Source organism: Lissotriton helveticus, chromosome 1_1 (genome assembly GCF_964261635.1).
Source record: "Lissotriton helveticus chromosome 1_1, aLisHel1.1, whole genome shotgun sequence".
Classification (NCBI taxonomy): Eukaryota; Metazoa; Chordata; class Amphibia; order Caudata; family Salamandridae; genus Lissotriton; species Lissotriton helveticus.
Genome location: NC_136057.1, coordinates 711,080,048 through 711,103,020, shown reverse-complemented (window position 1 = coordinate 711,103,020; position 22,973 = coordinate 711,080,048). Strand labels below are relative to the sequence as shown.

The 22,973-nt window shown below is 47.6% G+C and overlaps 1 long non-coding RNA gene across 1 annotated transcript in view; it reads left to right on the top strand.

The window, feature by feature from the left end:
* The window catches only part of LOC144770567 (uncharacterized), a 437,591-nt gene that overhangs the window by 350,598 nt on the left and 64,020 nt on the right, over positions 1-22,973 (top strand). The gene's annotated exons all lie outside the window — the stretch shown is intronic.

Below are 22,973 nucleotides of genomic sequence, written 5' to 3'. Positions count from 1 at the left end.
ATGCCCTCTTTTGGATGCTGTTAGGCATGGTGCTAAAGGTGTTGACAAAGGTAAGCCTAGTCAATTCCTGTTTGGGTTCCTAATAGGTCCAAAAGGGCCTCTCTGTTGTTATTCATGGCCCGTTTGAGTGAACGGGGCACCAATTTTTTGGGATATTTCCTATCACATAGTTAGGATGACAGTGTGATTGCATGATTCACAAATCTCTCCTTGGTAGAACAGTTTCTCCGAACCCAGAGAAATTGGCTAAAGGGTAAATTGTCACAGAGTGACTTTAGATGATGGCTATCGTAGCAAAGTAAAGAGTTTCTGGCCATCGGCTTCCTGTATAGCTCTGTATCTAGGCCTGATGGTGTAGTTATGAACAACAGATCCAAGAACGCTAACTCGTTTTTGTCATATTCCATTGTGAATTTGAGTAATTCGTTCCTGCTGTTAAGCCATGTTTGGAATAGTATGATAGACTCTGGGTTGCCTCGCCAAACGACGAAGACATCGTCTATATAGCGCTTCCATAGACGTGTTGAGTCCCGAAAGGGGTTAGCCTGTGTCAAGACATGTTCCTGCTTGAAGCCATGGACATACTGATTAGCCAGACTGGGAGCGAAAACGCTTCCCATCCTGATACCGGAGACTTGGAGAGAAATAGTGTTTCCTTTGTCCCACTTATTGAGAGGACCAGAAACGACGCATTGTCAGTTAAAAATAAAAAACCTAAGAGGTCAGGATGAAGAGGGAGCTTTACCACATATACCCTAAGGGCTAAACATAATCTCTGCTTTGGGAATTTTTTCTATAGTTAATGCCTGCTCTCGACCAAATATCCTTATTAAACATAATGTACAGCTAGCCATCTTTGTATTTTATGTAAATCATATTTAACTAAAAATTCTGCTCAATCACCCTTATTTATTTTTCTGAAATGTGCTTGTAGGTGAAATGTTTTTTCTTTCATTTTTGTCTCGTTTTTTACGCCAGTACTTTACTTATCTCCCAACTCAAATTAGGATAATCTACAGATTTTTTTCTATGGATATAAAAGGACGTAAAAGCAGCACACAAATTGCGACAGTGTTCGGGCCTACGTGTCTCATGCTCATTACAAGTTCTTATTCCAATTTCAGGAGGCTAGCATGAGGGTGTAATAGTATTTTTAGCTTATTAATCCAACTTCCATTTCTTCCCAGTGATTTCTTTTGGGGGGGTATCTTTTTGCTATAGAATCAATTATCGAAACAGAGCAATAACTTGCAGGTAGCTCTATTAAACCATTTTCATGGATAATGACAATATCATTCCAGCCAGCTAATTGGTATTACTTTGCTTTTCAAAACTGCATTAAAGTTCAGTACAGTATATGGTCGCCAAATCAATGGGTTTGATTTTTAAATGTCACTTGAAGCACTCTCCATCATAAACAGTTTCACTTACTTTTGTGATCCAAGAGCAGCAAGGACTGGTTGCTTAGTGAAGAGAGTTTGGATGGCAGCCCTTAATCCAGGACACCCTGAGTAGTACCAGCCTGGATCCAGCAGGATAAGTGCATTATGAAACAAAAATGACAAATATTTGCAGCAATTTTGAACAATCCTGATTAATAACCACATGGAATTTAATTTGTGTGGAGCAAAAATCATTTCAACTCGTTGTTACATCCATTTTGGTCAACTAGGTGAAATGTATTGCCCAGAAAAACATGCCATTATGAATTAAAAACTGTGCAGGTAAGAGAACCCAAACTAAATCAGTTTAGCTTTTTGTGGGAAACTCTCCATTGAGCCATGTGGTTCCACCTTATACATAACACTTCATACTTTCTGGATCATCGTGTTCAGTGTCATTTATAAACAACAAAATGAGAATTTGATGCCTTTCTGAATCACCATTAGCTCACAGTCATAGGCAAAATACCATTATCCAAACCCAGAAAAGATTGAATTTGGAATCCTTGCCTCTTCTTCTGTGTGGTGTATGGTATTGTTGGTAGATAACAGTATTTTCAGTGATATGACCACCAAAGGCACCGATTTTATATTAAAAACTAGAGCTTTGGACTATACCATTTCCTGCTCAAAGGCAATATTTCTCTACATGTGTTTCCATACCTGGTGTTCACGTAGTTTGGTGCTTACTTTCCCTCCATGTTAAAGAACAGTAGATGTTTCAGGACCCCGACCGCAGTTCAGCGACTCCATCGCCGATTTTATCAGCACACACGCCCTCGCCTCTACGGACTACATCCTCCTCGGGGACCTGAACTTCCACCTCGAGAACAACAACGACTCCAACTCTTCCACCCTGATCGACAACCTCACCAACCTCAGACTCAGACAACTCGTCACAACTCCCACCCATTCCGCAGGCCACATGCTTGACCCCATCTTCTCAGCAAGCACCCACGTCTTCTTCAACCGCACCACCAAACTCCACTGGACCGACCACCGCTGCATCCACTTCACCTTCCGGAAACCCACCACACTCCACTGCACCCTACAGATGCCCCGCCGCAGATGGAGCAAGGTCACCAAGGACCAGCTAACCACCACCCTCGCCAAGAGCCCACCCGCAGACCCGACCAATGGCGCAGCCCGCAGCCCAGCAAGAGAGCCAGCTGGTTCACCGAAGACCACCAGGCCTCCAAACGAACCTGCCTAAAAGTAGAAAAAAACTGGACCCGCGAACAAACACCAGAAAGCTACACAGCCCAATGGAACGCCACCCGCCGACACCACCACCTCATCAGATCTGCCAAAAGGACCTCCATTAACGACCGCCTAGACAACAACGCACACAACAGCAAAGATCTCTTCAGCATCGTGAAGGAACACTCCAACCCCAGCTTCAACACCAATGACATCCCACCGTCACAAGACCTGTGCGACTCGTTGGCCACCTTCTTCCAACGCAAGATCGGAGACATCCACAACAGCTTTAACACCGCCACCACACTGGCAACCGCCGATACCCCTGCTCCCACGACCACACCCGCACCAACCGCCTGCTCGCCTGGTCCAACATCAACGACGACGACACCATCAAGGTCATGAACACCGTCCACTCCGGATCCCCGGAAGACCCCTGCCCACACCACATCTTCAACAAAGCCAGCAGCACTATCGCACCCCACCTCCAGAAAACCATCAACATCTCCTTCGAGACAGCAACCTTCCCGGAGAGCTGGAAGTACGCAGAGATCAACGCCTTACTCAAGAAACCCAAGGCAGACCCCAAGGACCTCAAGAACTTCCGACCCATCTCCCTGCTCCCGTTCCCGGCGAAGGTCATCGAAAAAGCCGTCAATAAACAACTGACCAGCTTCCTTGAGGAGAGAACAACATCCTGGACCTGTCCGGGTTCAACAGCAACCACAGCACCGAAACTGCCTCATCGCCACCACAGACGACATCAGGACCCTGCTCGACAACGGAGAAAACGCAGCCCTCATCCTTCTGGACCTGTCAGCCACCTTCGACACGGTCTGCCACCACACAATAAGAGCACGCCTCCACGACACCAGAATCCAAGTGAAAGCCCTGGACTGGACTACTTCCTTCCTCTCTGGCAGAATTCAGAGCGTCTGCCTCCCCCCCTTCCGCTCCGAAGCCACCGAGATCATCTGTGGCATACCCCAAGGCTCATCCCTCAGCCCAACGTTGTTCAACATCTACATGGCACTGCTCACCCATATCACCCGACGGCATGACCTCAACATAATCCCCTATGCCGATGACACCCAGCTGATCCTCTCCCTCACCAATGACCCCCACACCGCCAAAACCAACCTCCACGAAGGAATGAAGGCTGTCGCCGACTGGATGAGAAACAGCCGACTGAAGCTGAACTCGGACAAGACGGAGGTCCTCATCCTCGGATACACCCCCGCGGCCTGGGACGACTCCTGGTGGCCGACTGCACTTGAAGCAACCCCCACACCCACCGACCACGCAGGCAACCTAGGGGTCATCCTCGACTCCGCCCTCTCCATGACGAAGCATGTCAATGCCGTCTCCACCTCTTGATTCAACATCCTCTGCATGCTTCGCAGGATCTTCAAGTGCATCCCCACCGAAACTAGAAGGACGGTCACCCAGGCCCTCGTCAGCGGTAGATTGGACTACGGCAATGCACTCTACGCAGGAGCCCCGGCCAAACTCCTGAAACGGCTCCAACGCATCCAGAACGCCTCTGCACGCCTGAACTTCAACATCCCCCGCCAAAGCCACATCACACCCCACCTGAAAGACCTGCACTGGCTCCCCATCAACAAGAGGATAACCTTCAAGCTCCTCAACCACGCACACAAGGCACTCCACGACACCGGACCAGCGTACCTCAACAGCCGACTGAGCCGCTACACCCCCACCCGCCAGCTCCGCTCAGCAGACCACTCCCTCCCCACCGTCCCCCTCACCCGAAGAGTGACCGGCAGCAGCAGATCATTCTCCCACCTCGCCGCCAAGACGTCGAACACCCTCCCCATCCGCCTACGGCAGACCGAAGACCTCCTAACCTTCAGGAGACTCCTCGAACAGTAGCAGCGTTTCCCCCCCCCCCAGCGCCTTGAGACCCTCACGGGTATGTAGTGCGCTTTACAAATCCTATGATTGATTAATTGATTGATTGATTGTGCTGCATTGCTAAATACATATAGGGTCCCAAAGGCGAGACCGATGCATTGCAAATGCTTGTTAGCGTGGCTAACAGGCATCCTTTCTTCTAATGCTCTCGTCTCACAGCTCCGGTCGTTTTTCCCTGGGCTGACCCCTTTGCCCCACACACTACCCCGTCCTCCAATCATTAAGTCTACAGGACCTTTGTAGGAAAACTGGTGAACACATGAGCCCAAGAACAGAAACTATTTGGCAGACAAGAGGAAAAATGCTGAAAAGTTAGCATCCACTCGGGAAAACAGTAAGTTTTAAAAAGGCATCGAAACAACAGAATAAAAGAGACCTATATATGCTATTAAACCTCAAATTAAGTGCCCTTTAAAAAAAATCATCTTAAATATGAACTCGAGTTTTAAAGCGGGTTAATTTTTAGAACAACAGTGAAAGACACTGTAATCAATAGTAAACACAGTGGGAATCAAGCGTCCATATCTGTGCAAGCTTTAAATGAGGGGGTTGCATGTACTCTTTTGTATTGCAGGAAAAGTTAATGCGGTTAGGGGCTGAGGTGTAACTTTTTATTCCCTTGCTTCGGCCTCAAGAGCGTGCAGTCTTTGCAATCACAACCTGGCATGATTTAATGATATTTCTGCGAACATGCTATTGGATTAATTCTGCAGGAATAAAAACAAAACGGCTGCATTGGCTAATGCTTTAAAGCTTTCTTATAGTACACATTACTCCTACAAATAACCACTGAGAACTATACTATAGTTGGTTGGTGATTGTGTTTGAGTGGAGAACCTTGGCTTTTTTAACCTAACGGACCATGAACAGTTTACTAAAGAATGATACTGATGACAAAGTATACCGGGGGGAGGGCGGAGGGGGGGTGCATCAAGTTACAGTTTTGGGGGCTTCAGGTAATAGGAGAAATGGTTTTTACTCCTTCATGATCTGAGTCTTTATAATTAATTTCTATGTGGAACATTACTTTACACAGAATTCTGGACACATTTCCAAACCACACCACATAATTATATACCAAGGCACATAATTCACATCAACAACACAATTCCACAACACACCACATACATCCAACCCACACAATTCCACATCATGCCACCAAATTCAACATTACACCACTTAATTAAACTCCAGTACATACCACTCCACAACACAAAACACAATTCCACATAATTCCACTACTTAACACAATACAGCTCCACATATTACCAGTACACTCAATACCACATAATTGATAAACACATAATTCCACTGCACATCATGCTACATATTTCAGCTACAAAATGCACTCCTCCTCTAAATTCCACGCCAAACAATTCCACAACAATTCCAATCCAGCCTACATAATTCCACTACACACCACATACATATACTCCAAAACTCATGAGTAAAACACTATCATTTATAACGCCAATAGCTCTAACTCAAGCAAATGTGAGAACTATTGCAGTTCCAATGCTTGTTTTATTGGTTGCCTATTTACCTTCCTGCTCCTTTCTCCATTTTCTGCCTTCCTCTCATGCTCCAGGTGAAAGTTTGACGATGAAAAATAAATTCTGGTCTCTAAAAATGAGTGCTAGTACCCACCATCTGCAACCACGTGGAAGAATTAGGAGCTGCATATGACAGATACATAGGCCTTCTCCACCAATTGAGTGACTAGCACCTTAAGTTGCCATCTAGCTGGAGGAACAGGCAATGTTGACAAAAATCTTTTGACTGGGTGTGAGTGTTTGATTGGTTCTGATGCTCTGTCCATCACCACCCCCTTTTGTACCGCTTTTGGCCGCCATAAGTGTGGCAGGGTATGCTCAGACGTGAGTCCCTTGCTCACTTTGCCACTGGATTCAAGCAAGCCGGGCTGAAGACGGCTGGAATGCCAGAAACCGGTCCTCGGAAGCTTGTTTCCGGTCCAGGGAAGGCATGGCTTGGCAGTTCGGGCTGGACTGTTCCCATGAGGCACAGGGTCAGACTGATTTGCATATAGCCATGTCTGAACTGGGGTGGCAGAGTGGGCTAAAGAACGGTGATGGATCAAACCCAGATCTTTTGACTGGGTGTGAGTGTTTGATTGGTTCTGATGCTCTGTCCATCACCACCCACTTTTGTACCGCTTTTGGCCGCCATAAGTGTGGCAGGGTATGCTCAGACGTGAGTCCCTTGCTCACTTTGCCACTGGATTCAAGCAAGCCGGGCTGAAGACGGCTGGAATGCCAGAAACCGGTCCTCGGAAGCTTGTTTCCGGTCCAGGGAAGGCATGGCTTGGCAGTTCGGGCTGGACTGTTCCCATGAGGCACAGGGTCAGACTGATTTGCATATAGCCATGTCTGAACTGGGGTGGCAGAGTGGGCTAAAGAACGGTGATGGATCAAACCCAGATCTTTTGACTGGGTGTGAGTGTTTGATTGGTTCTGATGCTCTGTCCATCACCACCCCCTTTTGTACCGCTTTTGGCCGCCATAAGTGTGGCAGGGTATGCTCAGACGTGAGTCCCTTGCTCACTTTGCCACTGGATTCAAGCAAGCCAGGCTGAAGACGGCTGGAATGCCAGAAACCGGTCCTCGGAAGCTTGTTTCCGGTCCAGGGAAGGCATGGCTTGGCAGTTCGGGCTGGACTGTTCCCATGAGGCACAGGGTCAGACTGATTTGCATATAGCCATGTCTGAACTGGGGTGGCAGAGTGGGCTAAAGAACGGTGATGGATCAAACCCAGATCTTTTGACTGGGTGTGAGTGTTTGATTGGTTCTGATGCTCTGTCCATCACCACCCCCTTTTGTACTGCTTAATGTGACAGCATGCGCTATGACTAATTTATGAAACTGGTTCTGTGCCGTTGTATGGATATTAGTGATTTATAACCGGACAAGGGTCAGAAATTGGAGTATCGATACAGGTCCCTATATAAACGCACTACACCCTCAACACAGCGATCACCTGTGAGAAGGTTGGAGTTAACCCCTTCCTCCCTACCGCACCTTTCCAGTCAGAAGTCGATGCGTATTTCAGTTCCACACAACCCTTTGCTTTCAACCGTATACTTTGCAGCCTGTATCGCTCCTCCATACTGACAGGCACAGTGGACTAGAAATTGATTAATCTCACAGCCTGTCTCACTTTTCCACGCTGACAGGCACCGCTGACTAAGAAGTTGATCCACCTCACCACGCCTGTCACCATCTGTCATGCTGACAGGCACAGCTGGGCTTCCTGTCTTGCTATTAAGACCTAAGCACTGTTCCCTATGTGTTTTCAGTATCTGAGTGGGGATGCACTTCAACGGGGGGTGGGCGCCTACCTATTGTTATCCGCTACAGCGCTGCGGGTTTCACTGAGCATACCCCATACGACATGGCAAGTACAAACATTTTGCAACCAACCCCGTTCCTAAATAAAGTAGGAGAGCCACAGCTAGCGTGGAAGCAATGGTTTGGGCTGCTGGAGCCCTATCTCATTGCAATAGGGGGAGAAAAATGTTCAGCCTTGCGGAAGTTACATACCTTGCTTCATAACCTAGGACTTGAAGGGCGGAAAAGGTATGACAATATTTCAGCAGAAGCAGAGGAGGATAGTGACGACAATGAGAATGTGTACCTAGCGGTGGATATTAGACTTGAAAAGCATTTTGATAAAACTATAAATGTGGTGTTGGAAAGGCACAAATTCTTTTTGAGGGTACAGTGAAAGAATGAGAAAGTCAAAACTTACATTGCAGCCCTTAAAGGTCTGGCTAATTTATGTGAATTTGTGGCCCTGCAAGACTCCCTCATTAGAGATCAGTTGATAAGATGCACCAACAGCACCAAGATACAAGCAAGGCTCTTAGTCGCTAATCCTGATCTTAAATAAGCTATAGACATAGTGGTGGGGATCTAGCACACTGCTGATTGTATGGTAGCAATGAAAGGGGACAGAGACAAAAATGCAGAAGTAAATGCTATAAGCAAACAAGAGGTCACTAAGGAGAGCAAGAACAAAGGTACCAGTGTTCTTCCTACAGGCACCAAACTTAAGTGTTATAGGTGCGGTAGCCCGACGCATCTGGCTAATTTTACAGTGTGTCAAGCCAGATCGGTTACCTGTCATAAGTGAGGAAGGAGGGGTCACTTGGCCATGGTATGTAAGGATCACCAACAGAAGTCTGTACTGGCCATAGAGTAAGAACCACCCCAAGAAGCTAAACTCGTTTTCCAACTAAAAAAATGCGAAAAGACAAATAACTTTCCATCTTGCACTATCACCTTGGACAAAAGAGAGGTGACGGTCTTCGCCCATTTATGCTCACCCTATACATTAGTGGAAGCTGAGGCATTTACTAAGTTGTTCTCCTCATGGCAACAGGGCATGCAGCCTCCAGACATACATCCAGGGGGTTACAATGGGGACGCCATACCCTTGGTAGGCATGACAACCATGAACAATGGGTTGATAGGGAGGAGTACAGTGGGCAAAATCTACATCACACAAAAGGGATCCAACTTGTTGGGGTGGAAATTCCAGAGGGAACTGGGCATCAAATTAGACCCCAAAGGCCCTGACCAGGTCCTCCTATTAGAGTCGTCTGTGGGGGCACAGAGGTTTCAATGACTTTCCTGAGGTCATTACGGACAAACTAGGTCTGCTGAGAAACTATCAACACTCTATTAAGCTTAAAGCTAATGCAAGACCAGTAGCTCACAAGGTTAGGACCATACCACATATGATGCAAACACCCATCCGAGCAGAATTAGACAAATGTCTGTCACAGGGGGTCATTGAGCCCATAGAAAGCTCGCAGTGGCTTGCCCCCATTGTCCTTACGACTAAGGCGTCCAGCAAAGAGATCAGGTTATGTGTGGACCTGAGGGACCTTAACAGTAACATATGGGTGGTTAGGCATCCTTTGCCATGCATACATGAGGTCCTCACCTTAATCAAAGATGCAAGCTGCTTCAGTGTGTTAGACCTCTCGTCCGCCTACCACCAGGTCGAGCTACACCCTGACTCCCGGAACTTAACCTCCTTCATAAACCCGCTGGGAGCGTTCCAGTACATGCGCATGCCCTTTGGGTTGGCCTCAGCAGCCGCTGCCTTACAGAGGATCATGCAACACATACTTAAGGACGTTCAGTGTAGCATGTGCTTCCAGGATGACATCCTCATTTATGGAAAAGACCTGGAAGAACATAACACCATTTTGAAGGAGGTACTGCCCAAACTGGAGGTGGCGGGCTTGACCTTAAAGAGGGACAAGTGTCGCATTGGGGTGGGATCCGTTGAGTACCTAGGCCATACCATTTCTCAAGATGGAATCAAACCAAAGGTTGACCTAGCGGAAGCCATCCAGGGGACAGCTGCTCCAGGGTGTGTTGAAGACTTAAAGTTGTTTTTGGGGCTATCAGAATACTACGCCAAGTTTGTAAGAAATTACTCAAGTATTGTGGAACCATTGAGGTCTTTACTTAAAGCAAGGACTCCTTTTGTATGGAATGAATATTGCCAAGCGGTGTTCTTCACAGTGAAGGAGAGCATTGCCTCCTCCCCATCATTGGGCAGATTTGACCCCACTAAACCCACTGTCCTGTACACCGACGCAAGTAATAAAGGGTTGGGTGCCAGTCTCACCCGAGTCGTTAACAGCAAGGAACAAGTGGTGGCGTTCACTTCTTGCGCCCTTAAAGGAGCAGAAGCAAAGTACTCCATACTCAAAAAAGAAGCGCTTGCATGTGCATGGGCCATTAAACACTTTGCTTCTTTCTCTGGGTATTCCATTCACTGTGAAGACCGACCACAAACCCCTCATGTATGCATTCACAACTAAGGAGTCTGAAATGACCACACCCAGGATAGCAAGTTGGATTTTGGGGCTGGATGGGTACAATTTCAATGTAAAGTAAATGCCAGGTTCGAAAAATGTGGTAGCGGATTTCCTCTCTCGCTCAACAATGGATGTTGATGACAGTGTAACCCATGTTGAAACTGATGATGAAATTCTTATGGTGATTTGCCTAAGAAAAGAAGAATGGGAAGAGTGTTTACGCATTGATGAGGAAATGAAGCTTCCTAAAGGTTTTATTGTCAAAGGTTGGCCTAATGAAAACAGTAAGGTTGGCACTCCATTGAGCGGCTTCTAGGATGTAAAGATGGAACTAAACATCCAAGAGGGGACAGTTTGCAGCGGAGAGAAAATTGTTCCACCGGTAGCACTTAGACAGAAAATTGTGGACCTAGCCCATATAAGTCACCTGGGGCGTAGCCTCACTAAAAACAAAATAAGATTGGACTACTGGTGTCCGGGGATGGATACCATAGAGGAGCAAACAGTGAGGGACTGTTTTGAGCGTAGACGTTCAGACAAAATACAACATACAAGGAAACCCCCCCATTCCCTGTCGTTGTGCCAGGTAAACCATGGTCCAAACTAGCCTTGGACATAATTGGTCCCCTTAACCTTAGGTCCTTGAAGGAACGTTTATTGTTGGTCATGGTGGACTACCACACTAGGTGGGTTGTCTATAAATGCGTGCCCCAGATTGACACAAAAGTAATGATAAAATTCCTGAGGGATGTATTCTTTGAGGAGGGGATCCTGGACACCTTGGTAACAGATAATGCGGTGCAGTTTAACTCCAAGAACATGTCTGAATTCCTATCTGAAATGGGTATCACCCATCACAAGAAGGCCATATATTGTTCCCGGGCCAACAGGTTGGTAGAACGCATGGATCGCATGGTAAAAGAATGTTTACAGCATGCTGAGATCTTAGGCATCTCAGTGGAGAACACATTGCAAGACACACTTTGGGCCTATCGTACAACCCCGAACGTGGTCACTGGGGTGTCCCCCTTCAGCTCGCTGAAGGGTAGAGTTCTCAAAACCACACTATCCCCGCCCTTAAAAAGATAGAACACCTGTGCTGTAAATCGTGACGAGATTAGGGAACGAGTTGCCAGTCACCAAGTCAAGTACAAAGTCAGGTATGATGAAACTAAACATGTGAAGTCTCGCATGGTCAGAGAAGGGGATTGGGTCCGCGTAGATCTTCCTAAACAACGCAGGAGGGAGACCACAAGATACTCAGAACCCATGAAGATAATCAAGGTGGGAAGAAATGTAGTTCAGCTTACCAATGGGTAAACTTGGAGCATGGACAGAATTGTTCCCCACAGGGAGGTATCGAGCCCTCAAGTCAATGCTCCAAGGGGAGTAAATGCGAATGTTGCTCACAGGAGATCATTAAGGCCTACGGCTGTGCCAAGGTGGGCAAAAGATTATTGTTTCACAAGAGTTCATCATATGTTGGTACAGCAATATAACATGGGTGGAGTCCCTTGGGGTATCTATGTGGTCCTCGAGACCCCAGTATATACATATCTTGTTGCATCCTGAAAGTAGCTTGGTTTTCACATGGTACCCCCACCTATCCTCCGTCCCTCTTTAACTTCCCTTTGTAAGGATTTGTGTTGTAAGTCACACTTGGTACACCCCGCCACCCCTCTGCCCTCCTTCCCCTTGGTATGTGCCAGGCAATAATGCGTGAACATTCCACAGCTGACTCCAGCTGACTGGAACCTGTGATGGTGTAAAGACACAATAAAGAAGATTTTTCTATTTACCGTGTGCGTCTCTGCTTTGTAACACTATGCATGACCAAAGTTTGAGGAAAATGAGAAATCACATGCAAGGGAAAGTTATCTTGCCCTATGAAATAAAGTAACATACTGGTTTAAGTGCAAAACTAGGCTAGCCACTTGACTTTTCCAGGGAGATTATAATGATCAGGAGAACACCCTGGTGTTGAACCTGGTGTGGGTCGGGGACAATCGGTATTTGCCCGGCTGTATTGCCTCTGTGACCCTCTAGTTATTTAATCAATGAAGAGGCAGGCGCTGGAGACTGGAAGGCAGGAAACAAGGTTTTTATTCTCTCCGGAGGAGAACACAACAAAACGGGCAGAAGGAATCGTTCTGAGGTGCTCTAACTACATTTCTGAGGCCTGGCCTCTTATACACTGTTTTATGACTTTATTGCAGATTACATATTCATGTTAAAACTTTGATGTATGGAAAAGACATTCCCGGAACTCCCCTTTGGGCCCGTTCCCACACGCATTTACAGTTGAAGTCCCCACCCTAGTCACACCAGGTGATGAGTATCGCGCAGCTGGATATTCCGTCGATTCACGGAACGTGGGGGGTTTGATCGGATCTCATGGAGTGGGGGCTTTGATCAACCCGGGGATCCTTTGATGGGGGAAGCTTTCTATTGTACGGGGAGGGGCAAGGAATGGTATCGGCAGAGCTGGGTGTCGGCCTGGGAACGGGGAAGACAAACGGGCACACGGGGAAAAAGGGGATTTGCATCTAAGGGCCGGAGATCATGAAAGGGAAGAAGGGAGGTGTCGCGCTGGGAACAGGATGAGGGCCTGGGGCAGAGCAGCGCCGAAGAGGGGTTTATGATTCTAGGCAGGTGCAAGCAGGGGGTTGGTCAGCGTGCAGGTTTAGTGAAGGCGAAGGGCTATGTCAGGGGCCAGCGGCATGCAAAAGGGTTCGTTCTGATCGGGGCATCTTAAAATGGCGGGTGTGCACGACAAAAGTGTGGCATCAGGGGAAGAGGCAAGATGGCGCAGATAATGTTCACCAAAACGTACTAATTTTCAACAGTCCTCCCTTTAACATATTCAAGACATCTTGCTGGTTCATTTTCTACTCGGTTCTATTGTGGTGGGCATGAGAAAGAAAACGGTAGGAACCCTAGATGAAAAGAGTTGTAAACAATACATTTTGAGATTTCTAGTTTTTAGGAGGTGGACCTATTTGATAAACTTTGATAAACTTGTTCAGCAGGAAAGTCATAGGAATGCAATACAAAAACGATTCTGTAGCGGGAGCAGCAAGTACATTTCATAACGTGGACTGGCAGGTTGTTACATATATCAGATTCGGATTGGAGCATGATCAATACAATGGCGGCTGGGAGAGAAATGAGGCATAGCAGAAACGGTGATTGAGGATGTCAAAATGTTCGAAGTTAACGAGTTCTCATTATTCTTTGTTGTCTTTCGTTGGCGCGGTGGAACACCGGCGATGGAGCCACGGGTCCAGCTCTATTCTAGGTCTCGCGTTGCAGGGCACGATCTTTCCCTCGTATTCCTGGTCGGAAAGGTCCTTTTCGCCCTGTGTCCTTTGAGGTGATTGTCAGAAAGTTCAGATGGAAGAAAAGCGTACAAAACAGTCCATAGGGTAGGTCGGAGGAAAAGGGGGATGGAGCAAGGCCAAATTAGGAACAAACTAGGGGAACGAGAGACTTCAGATAGGCGGGCGTGTGACCGAATTCAGAGAGCGGGGACTTGTTGGCAAACACTGGACATCGAGCAGGGGCATCAGGTCGGCCCTTTCTTCTCATGTTGTCGAAAACAGTGCCTCGTCCTGCAGCTCTTTTCTGTCGTGGTCTCGCCTTGGCTAATGTCGCAGGTGTTCCTTAGTCTGCGGTCAGGCCTCGTGCTCCCACATCCGGTCCTTCTCTCCTCCAACAGCAGTACCCTTAAACAAGTTTGAAAAGACAGTCTTTAGAGAATTTGCAGATGAAGATAATCAAAAAGTCTATTTCTCTCCCAGCTCCAGGCAAAGAATGAAAATGTCCGTTATATTAATGTTCACAACTGGCATATGAATGACCGGTGACGAGCCTGTTGGATTTACTATGACTTTCCTTCACAATTATTTATTACAGTCACGACAGTTCATCTGATGGTGACCCACCTTCGTAAGACGGGTTTGACAAAGATGTGCCGTTCTCTAGGGCTTTATATTTACCAAGGGTACTGTGTGCTATCGACATGGTACTAAACAGATATTTTTCTGATGGACGAACATAGGCTAAACATTTATTTTCTATCAATGCCTCCTGCTTTTCAACTAAACATTTTCGCTTTCGGCATGGTACAGTGTAATGGTTTTCTTTGCTCCAGTCTAATCTTAAACTTTGCAAAACATCATTCTGGTCCCTATGCAGCCTCTCGCGGCCGGATTACTAAATTAGAGAAGACAGGGGTCTCATCGGAAGACACCTAGGGACATAGAAAACTTATGGTAAGGGCGCAAATCGACCCATCTCTCACAACCGGGAATGAGGGGTAGTTTCATAACTCCAATTTGGAGCGGCTGATACAAGGGATGTAACAGGGGTGATCATTTTTCCTGTTTGGGTATTGCGACAATTCGGGGCGGAGAGGGTCGCGTATTCTGGGGTCCTTGTTTTATACCATAGGAGCCGTTGACATGTAGTTCCCTTATTACGGGCCAGATTAGGGAACCTCTGTCGTCTTACCTGTCCTTTCCCTTACAGCCCAACCTCGGTTCATTGGCTTCTAGCGGAAAAGGAGAGGTAATGACACGGTCTCAGGGTGATTGTATTAAAGACAAGTTTTTGTGCAAATACTGACGGTATTTGAAGCCAATTAGGTGGTGCGCTAGGGGTGGCAGTCTGCCAATTTCGGGGCTAATCGCTCGGAAGAGTGGGAGTGCAAAAATAGAGAGAGAGAGAGAGAGAGAGAGAGAGAGAGAGAGAGAGAGAGAGAGAGAGTGCAACGGCAGGCTAAATAGTACACGTGCAACAGAGAGGGTGGCAGTGTATTCAAGAAAGGCTATTTAGTGCATTACACAGTAAAGGACATTCGCGGGTCTGCGTTAGAATCTTGTAATCATGCAGTTTGAGTATTAGACAGGGTAGAGGGGACGTGCCTTGAGAAAAGGAAAGAAGAAAGGAGGTACCATTTTATCGCACTTTCTCGCACTCTCGGTCCTTCGACCAGTTGGGTCAGCGCCTCGGTCACACACACACATTCTCTCATAGTTTCGCATCATACGTGACATGGGTTCATTCGTCCGGTCTGGTTTAAGGGTGATCACTTTTTATCAGGTCGTGCTAATTTCTCGGGTTTGTTCGATACGTGAGTAGATTGCAGGCGTGCTTAGGCACCACCTGCGGCGCTAGTCTGCTTCGTGTATTAGACATGGCAAGGCTTCAGATCTTCGCCACACCTCGGCCGTAATCTCTGATGTAACCTGCAGAGGGAGGGAAAAAGGGGGGTGGGGGAGACAGCATTCGCGCATATTCAGATACATGGATTCATAAGTCCTTTACTTACCTCTTACTCGTCTTTCCTCCTTGGGGCAGGGTCCCGGAGGTATGGTTTCTGGGGTCGGGAGGGGAGAGGGGCAGTGTGTCCTTATAGGTCGTGTGCGGGGAAAACGTAAAAAGGAAACCAGAGGTGCCTAGTGCGAGGTATCTAGTCAAAGGATGTATCTCACTATCGGGATCCTTAAACCTCTTTCAACGCTGTGGCGTTCTAAGGTTCTTCGGTTCTTGGGTCAGCTCCGTTCCCTGATACCTTGGAGCGTTGTACTTTATAACATTTACATCATTTCATTTCACCCTCCTTTTACATTCCCTCATTTACACCGTTCGTTTTACCCATCCTTGGAAGTCAAGGTCTTCCTCCACGCGAGAGTTCATGAGTCAGTCGCGTACTTTGAAGGCAGAGTGTTGTGTTGTCGATCCGATCCGACCTCCAGGGCTGGGCAACCATCTTCTTTCAACCTTAAAGAGAGAGCAGAGTAGGGTGCACAGAAAAGAACTTTCCCACCGATCCCACATTTTAAAAATAAAGCATGCAATACCCGTCCATAGTTTCAAAAAAACTTTATTTTGCAAAATCATTTCAGCACGTGGATTATGAGGGTGCGGTCGTATTTGGCCGGTCGTGGCAATGGCTAAAGTGCGTACAGTGGGGGGTGTCGTTTGCAGCAATAAAAACATCGGAAAGTTTTAAGAAACTAAAACGTCTATTAATTGGCTGGGGGTTCGGGGGCATTTATTTTCATAATTTAGAAGCATAATCATAATAGTTGCAATCAGATTTCCTATATGCATACCGTACGTGTGCGTCGTAAATGAGGTTTACATCAGCTATAAAAATATAATACATTGTACATTTGTAATCAACATTTTTAACGGGATCCTTTCATACTGTTCGTCGAGTGAGTTCTCCTTGTCTTTTCTAGCCAAGTGTACAAGGGATCATATAAAGTCTCAGAACATCAAGTTTATATTAGTGCGAAGGAACACCACGAGGTGTTCGCAAGTCCCTCTTGGTACCGGCGCCATTTTGGGCGGGGCCGGCTCAGTCCGGAAGCAGCATCAGGGGGAAATGTTTCCCATTACTGGCAGTTTGGACCAGAGTCCTTTTCGGCAGTTCTAGAATTCATGCTAACAGAAGGAGTGGCAATGTCATGTTTGTTTCGTTGGCGATCAAGGCAGCCGTCCCTTACCGGAAGCCTGCAGAGGCCGAAGGTTCCGCCGGGGACTTTTGTAGGGTCTCCAAGGCCGCGGAGATGCTGTCGGAGATGGGGGCTCGTGCCCCTGTGGGCAAATGTCCGAGTTATATTGCTGGTCAAAGTTACTCTAGTGGCCGGGGCCCGCCTTCCAGCGGACCCAGACGCCATTTTGAGGCCCTACAGGGGCCACTCTCGTCGAGTTTGCAAGAGCGGAAGAGATCCTTCGGAGTGAAAGGAAGAGGTCCCTGTTGTGTGAAAGCGGGACGTTCAGCTGGGGTGCAGCTGTGATGCCCCCACCTGGGGGGGCGAGGGAGACTCGTTCGCGCCGTCTCCTTCTCCCGGTGCACTCCATGCTGTTCTTTTTCATCGCCCCGCATGAAGGTCTCTCCACATCCGGTGTTCCCCAAGTCTTGTGCTCAGTGCTGTGGGAGTATGGCCACCTGTGGCGCGCATTCGGTGCTGCACAAGTATCGGTGCAGCCATTGCATATTCGGTGCTCCGAAAATATGGGCACCATTGTACATTCGGTGCTGCGCAAGTATTGGCGTCGCCGCTTGGCTGGAGGAGTTTGGCGTTGGGCTGGGGCTGGGAAGCCTCCTATCTGTGGAGGTGGGGGAGGCCCGTCCGCGTCGCCTCTCCCTCCCAGCCCGACCTGGACGCATTCCTGCAGAGGTATGGACAGGGCATCCCGCCGCCCAGAGCTGCTGCGGCTGTTACGGAAGGGAAAAGAAAGAGGTGCCTCGTTCTTCTCTGGACATGTGGCGGGACTACTTAAGTCTATCCAGGCCCGTTGCGGCTGGGCCGAGGAGGCATGTGGCGGGACTGCCTGCAACTGTCCAGGGCCGCTGCAGCTGGACTCCGCTGGCCCCTGCCTCTCCTCCGGCTTCCCCATATGTTAAGATTTCCTGACCAAGAGTTGGCAGCGGGGCCCGCCTTATATGGGTTGTCGCTGGTTGGGCGTAGCCGTAACCCTGCCCTACTTTGGAAGGTTCCAGAAGGGGGGGGGGGGCGAATGTTCTGTTTGACTTCCATTTTCTACAGTTTACCGTTAATATTTCTTGTTTGCTGTGTTAAATTAAAAGTTCAAGTTCATCAATGGTCTACGGATTTTGTTGTACCATTTCTTTCTTTCCAGGTTGCTTTTATGCTAAGTTTCTGCTTAACAGAGGTTGAGTAACACGAAAACACGTGTAGAGGGATGACGCAGATTCGTACATTACATACACACAAACTCAGACGGGGGGGGGGGGACAGTACAAATACGACATACAAAGACCCAAGACGAATAAAAAACAGTTATTGGTCATAATTATCTCTGTCCGTCTGTGAATTTTAAAGCGAGGCTGGGTTCCCGTCTTGACGTTGCCCGACCTAGGAGAACTTGAGCATGCCGCTGAAATTGTCCTGGCGAAATCTGTGCCATCGGGCATAATCAAACGTGGTGGTTCTATCCGGTCTGTCTATGTAAGTCGGGTTCTTCTTTGTCTCGCGCTTTTTCTCGTACTGCCGGTCTGTCGTTCCTGTCGGCCCTTTGCCTTTACTCACGCTCAGTAGAGTCGGGCATTGGGCTTTCCAGTGTCCGACATATCTACAAAAAGCGCATTGGTCTGGCCCTAAGTCTGGTCGTCTTTTGCGTAGTGTCGGGGGATAACTTGTGGGTAGCGGTGTCCTGGGGTTGTCCTGTCGGTATATCTCTCTACTTGGTTTGTCCTCGTCTTTTCTCTGTCGTTGCATAGCCTCTCTGCGCCACATACCGAGACTGTCGAGCATAATAGGCGTTGTCTTATTATTTCGAAGGGCTATTTCTAACGTTTCTATTTTATCAAGGTCAAAGGATCCTGCCAGTGGCCACTGTTTGTCTTGACTTTCTTCGGTATACCTGTGCCACAATTTATTATAGGCTATGGTGACTAATCCATAGTTTATGAACATGTCCTTATTAGGGGTGCCTTCTAGTGGAGCTATATGGTCCACCTCTAATACACGGTCCGGGCTAAACAGGCTACTAATCAGTGGGGAGAAGACAGACATGACGGCTCGTAACGAGGGACTAAAAAGTCAGCACTGCCTATCTTATCACTAGGTGCAAAGACTGGACAGAATATTTCTATTCTACGTTGTTTGCAGGCAGTGAATACCTCATGGATCAAAAATAACAAAAAGACCAATAAATAACAATGGGGAGAATGAGTAGGTCCGCAAAGATCTGCGTTACCTACCCTTTTCACTATCTGCAAAAAGGGTGGTCTCTTCCCTGTTTGCAGACAGGGAATCTCCAGGAAACAATAGTTTTGCGAACAACAGTTCAGTTTCAAGTAATTATTGAGTGGGGGAGAAAAAAATAAGCACGGCTGCTGCCCTACCTATCCTCCACTGCTTGCAAAGAGAGAGCCCGTTGTTTCTCCGTTTGCAGACAGTGAATCTCCAAATAAATAGAGAGCAATACTAGTATTTTTAAACAATCAAGCAATCAAATAATCAAGAAATAATTTCGCAACTTGTCGTGATTACACGACCTTACCCGGACCATGTGGACAGTTTCTTGTCTTCCGAATCCAGCGCCCGATCGTCCTCTTTTTCTCGTATTTCTCACGGCACTCCTAATGGTTCCCAGTCAGGACCGTAGATCGCTCGAGAGAGGTCTGTTCGGAACTAGTGAAGTTCGGATGATCGGCTGCCAGACGAGGGTCTATTGGGCAAGAGCTCTCCCGATCGTTGCAGTCGTTCACTCTGTCGTCGGGACCTCTCCCACTGGATCCACGAGTCGCTGATGGGCCCCACGCTTGGGACGCCAATTGTTGAACCTGGTGTGGGTCGGGGACAATCGGTATTTGCCCGGCTGTATTGCCTCTGTGACCCTCTATTTATTTAATCAATGAAGAGGCAGGCGCTGGAGACTGGAAGGCAGGAAACAAGGTTTTTATTCTCTCCGGAGGAGAACACAACAAAACGGGCAGAAGGAATCGTTCTGAGGTGTTCTAACTACATTTCTGAGGCCTGGCCTCTTATACACTGTTTTATGACTTTATTGCAGATTACATATTCATGTTAAAACTTTGATGTATGGAAAAGACATTCCCGGAACTCCCCTTTGGGCCCGTTCCCACACGCATTTACAGTTGAAGTCCCCACCCTAGTCACACCAGGTGATGAGTATCGCGCAGCTGGATATTCCGTCGATTCACGGAACGTGGGGGGTTTGATCGGATCTCATGGAGTGGGGGCTTTGATCAACCCGGGGATCCTTTGATGGGGGAAGCTTTCTATTGTACGGGGAGGGGCAAGGAATGGTATCGGCAGAGCTGGGTGTCGGCCTGGGAACGGGGAAGACAAACGGGCACACGGGGAAAAAGGGGATTTGCATCTAAGGGCCGGAGATCATGAAAGGGAAGAAGGGAGGTGTCGCGCTGGGAACAGGATGAGGGCCTGGGGCAGAGCAGCGCCGAAGAGGGGTTTATGATTCTAGGCAGGTGCAAGCAGGGGGTTGGTCAGCGTGCAGGTTTAGTGAAGGCGAAGGGCTATGTCAGGGGCCAGCGGCATGCAAAAGGGTTCGTTCTGATCGGGGCATCTTAAAATGGCGGGTGTGCACGACAAAAGTGTGGCATCAGGGGAAGAGGCAAGATGGCGCAGATAATGTTCACCAAAACGTACTAATTTTCAACACTGGAGTGGGCAGAGTAAAAAGGAATCATCAGGGGACTGTGTCTAATCATTAACTTTAAGTCTCATGTATTGGTGGATTTATTGTTGAAGTTCTTTTATTCCAATTCCCGCATCCCAGGTCCTATCCAAGTACTACCCTTCCTTGGGTTACTATTTTCGACCAAAGGTTTTTCCCCCACACCTGCGCAAGGATCACGGCCCAGCCAAGTGTTCTGAATCAAGAGTTTAACACTGAAGTTCGGAATTCTTTTGAACCATCGGCTTCTTTGGAAGAAATGAAATTAAAAGAACATTTGTAAAGAACATGGCTACCAGAAGGCCTCCCAGTGCTAGGCAAAACTGATGATCAAATGGAACAGCAAAATTCAGGGGAACAGGAAGGTTTTGAGTTGTTTACGAAGGCAAGATGACCAGTCTCTTTCCGGAGGTGAAGGGGCAGAGCGTTCAGAAGCCTGCTGGCATTCAGGGAGAAGAGTCTACCGCCACTTCTGGCTCATTTGATTCTAGGGATGGTGACCAGGTGAAGCTCATCCGAGCGAAGTTCTCTCCTTGCTTTATAAGGCTGAATTACAGCAGAGAGAAGAGGAGGGCCAGTCCCCTGCAAGGATCTGTGGACGATACAGAGAGATTTAAAGATAACTCGTTCTTTCACTGGGAGCCAGTGTAGGAGGCGGAGGGCTGGTTTAGCGGATAGGAATTTGAGTGTTCCCATCAGCAGTCTGGCTGTGCAGTTCTGGGCAATCTGCAGTTTATTGATCACAGAGCTAGGGTCTCCCAGATAAAGTCTATTGCCGGAGTCCAACCTGGAAAGTAGGAGAGATTGCACCATAGTTTTCTTGGCTTCAGGTGGGAGCAGGTGAAGCACTTTCCTGGCCATTCTGATCAAGCCGAAACAGGTTGCTATTGTCTTTCTAGCTTGAGTTTTGAAAGTCAAATTACGGTCTAACCTGATGCCCAGGCTCTTTATTTCTGGCTTGGGTGTGGGTACCGGACTCATGCATGTGGGCCAGAGGGTTCTAAGTGTCGTGTTGTCAAAGTTGCCCAGAGTCATGATTTCGGTCTTTTCTCCATTTAATTTCAAGTGGGATGACCCCATCCATTTTACAACTTCTGTGAGGCATGCTTTCAGATTCGTGGAGTAATGTGTGGGTTGATTTAATGCCACAACCAGTTGGGTGTCATCGGCATAAGTGACCATATGGATCCCAAAAGGAGCCACAATCGAGGCTAGGGGGCCCATATATGCGTTGATGAGCGTAGGGCTCAAAGATGAGCCCTGCGGTACACCACACAGGAGAGTCCGAGGTTTGGAACACACGCCTTCTCCAAAAACCTGAGATGATCGTCCTTTCAGGAAGAAGTGAACTGACTTTCAGATAGTCGGGAAGGGGCCATGCAGCCAGAATTTTAAGAGGCCATAAGAAGGACGAGGATTTTTGAGCCTAGGGAGCTGGTGGGGGTTATGGCGGAGAACCTGATAACTGATCCTAGTGAGACACCAGAGCCCTCCAGACCTCTTCCGGACAGCACTGGTTGGCCTGGGGAAGGAGGCAGAGACCTAATGATAATATCTTTGAACATTGCAGGACTACTCAATAAGACAACAATTCCAGTCTGGATCCATGAAATCAGGAAAGCAGACATTATTATTTTGTGGGATTGTGTTCCCTGGCTGATTGTAGTGTGAACCTGTACTATTCTTTCTGTAGCAGAGCCTTCCCATCGAGTTCGGGGCAAGCTAAGGGTGGCTTAGCTATCTTAATTTCTGTTAAACTGACAGGCATTTCGTCTAGGATTATCAGTCATTCAACTCATTTCCAGCTGATCTAATTACAGGTTCCCTATACATATGAAATAGTCCTGATAAATTTGCACAATAATGTTTTTGATACGAGGTTATTGGAGGTAATTGAGGGTGTGGAGTCCGCCTTGGAAACTCTTACAGAAGACCGTACCAGGGGGATACTTATAGTTTAGGGGTGTTTTTAACATTGAGTTATGTGGCAGCAATGACCCCTCTCCATGTGGACCCTGCATTCTCAACATACACTAGTCGGAGTTGCTATGAACAAGATCATGGTAGTGTGGAAAAGTAAATTTTGCCATGTTCTGTGTCCCTACGCTTCATCCATCATATGTTATGTGTGCATGACCAATATGCATATGTTATTCCCCATGTCCGATTAAAGACGCAATTCCAGTTGTGTCCACCTCTGGTATGTCCTTTCCCAGTCCTCGTGAATACTACGAATATCAGGCCTATGTAAAGTTATGTTGCCACGTTTCTCAGTGTGCACGTTATTCCATTGTAAAGTCCCCGTTTCCAGGCCTCAAAAGGGCCCGGACCACAGATTCAGC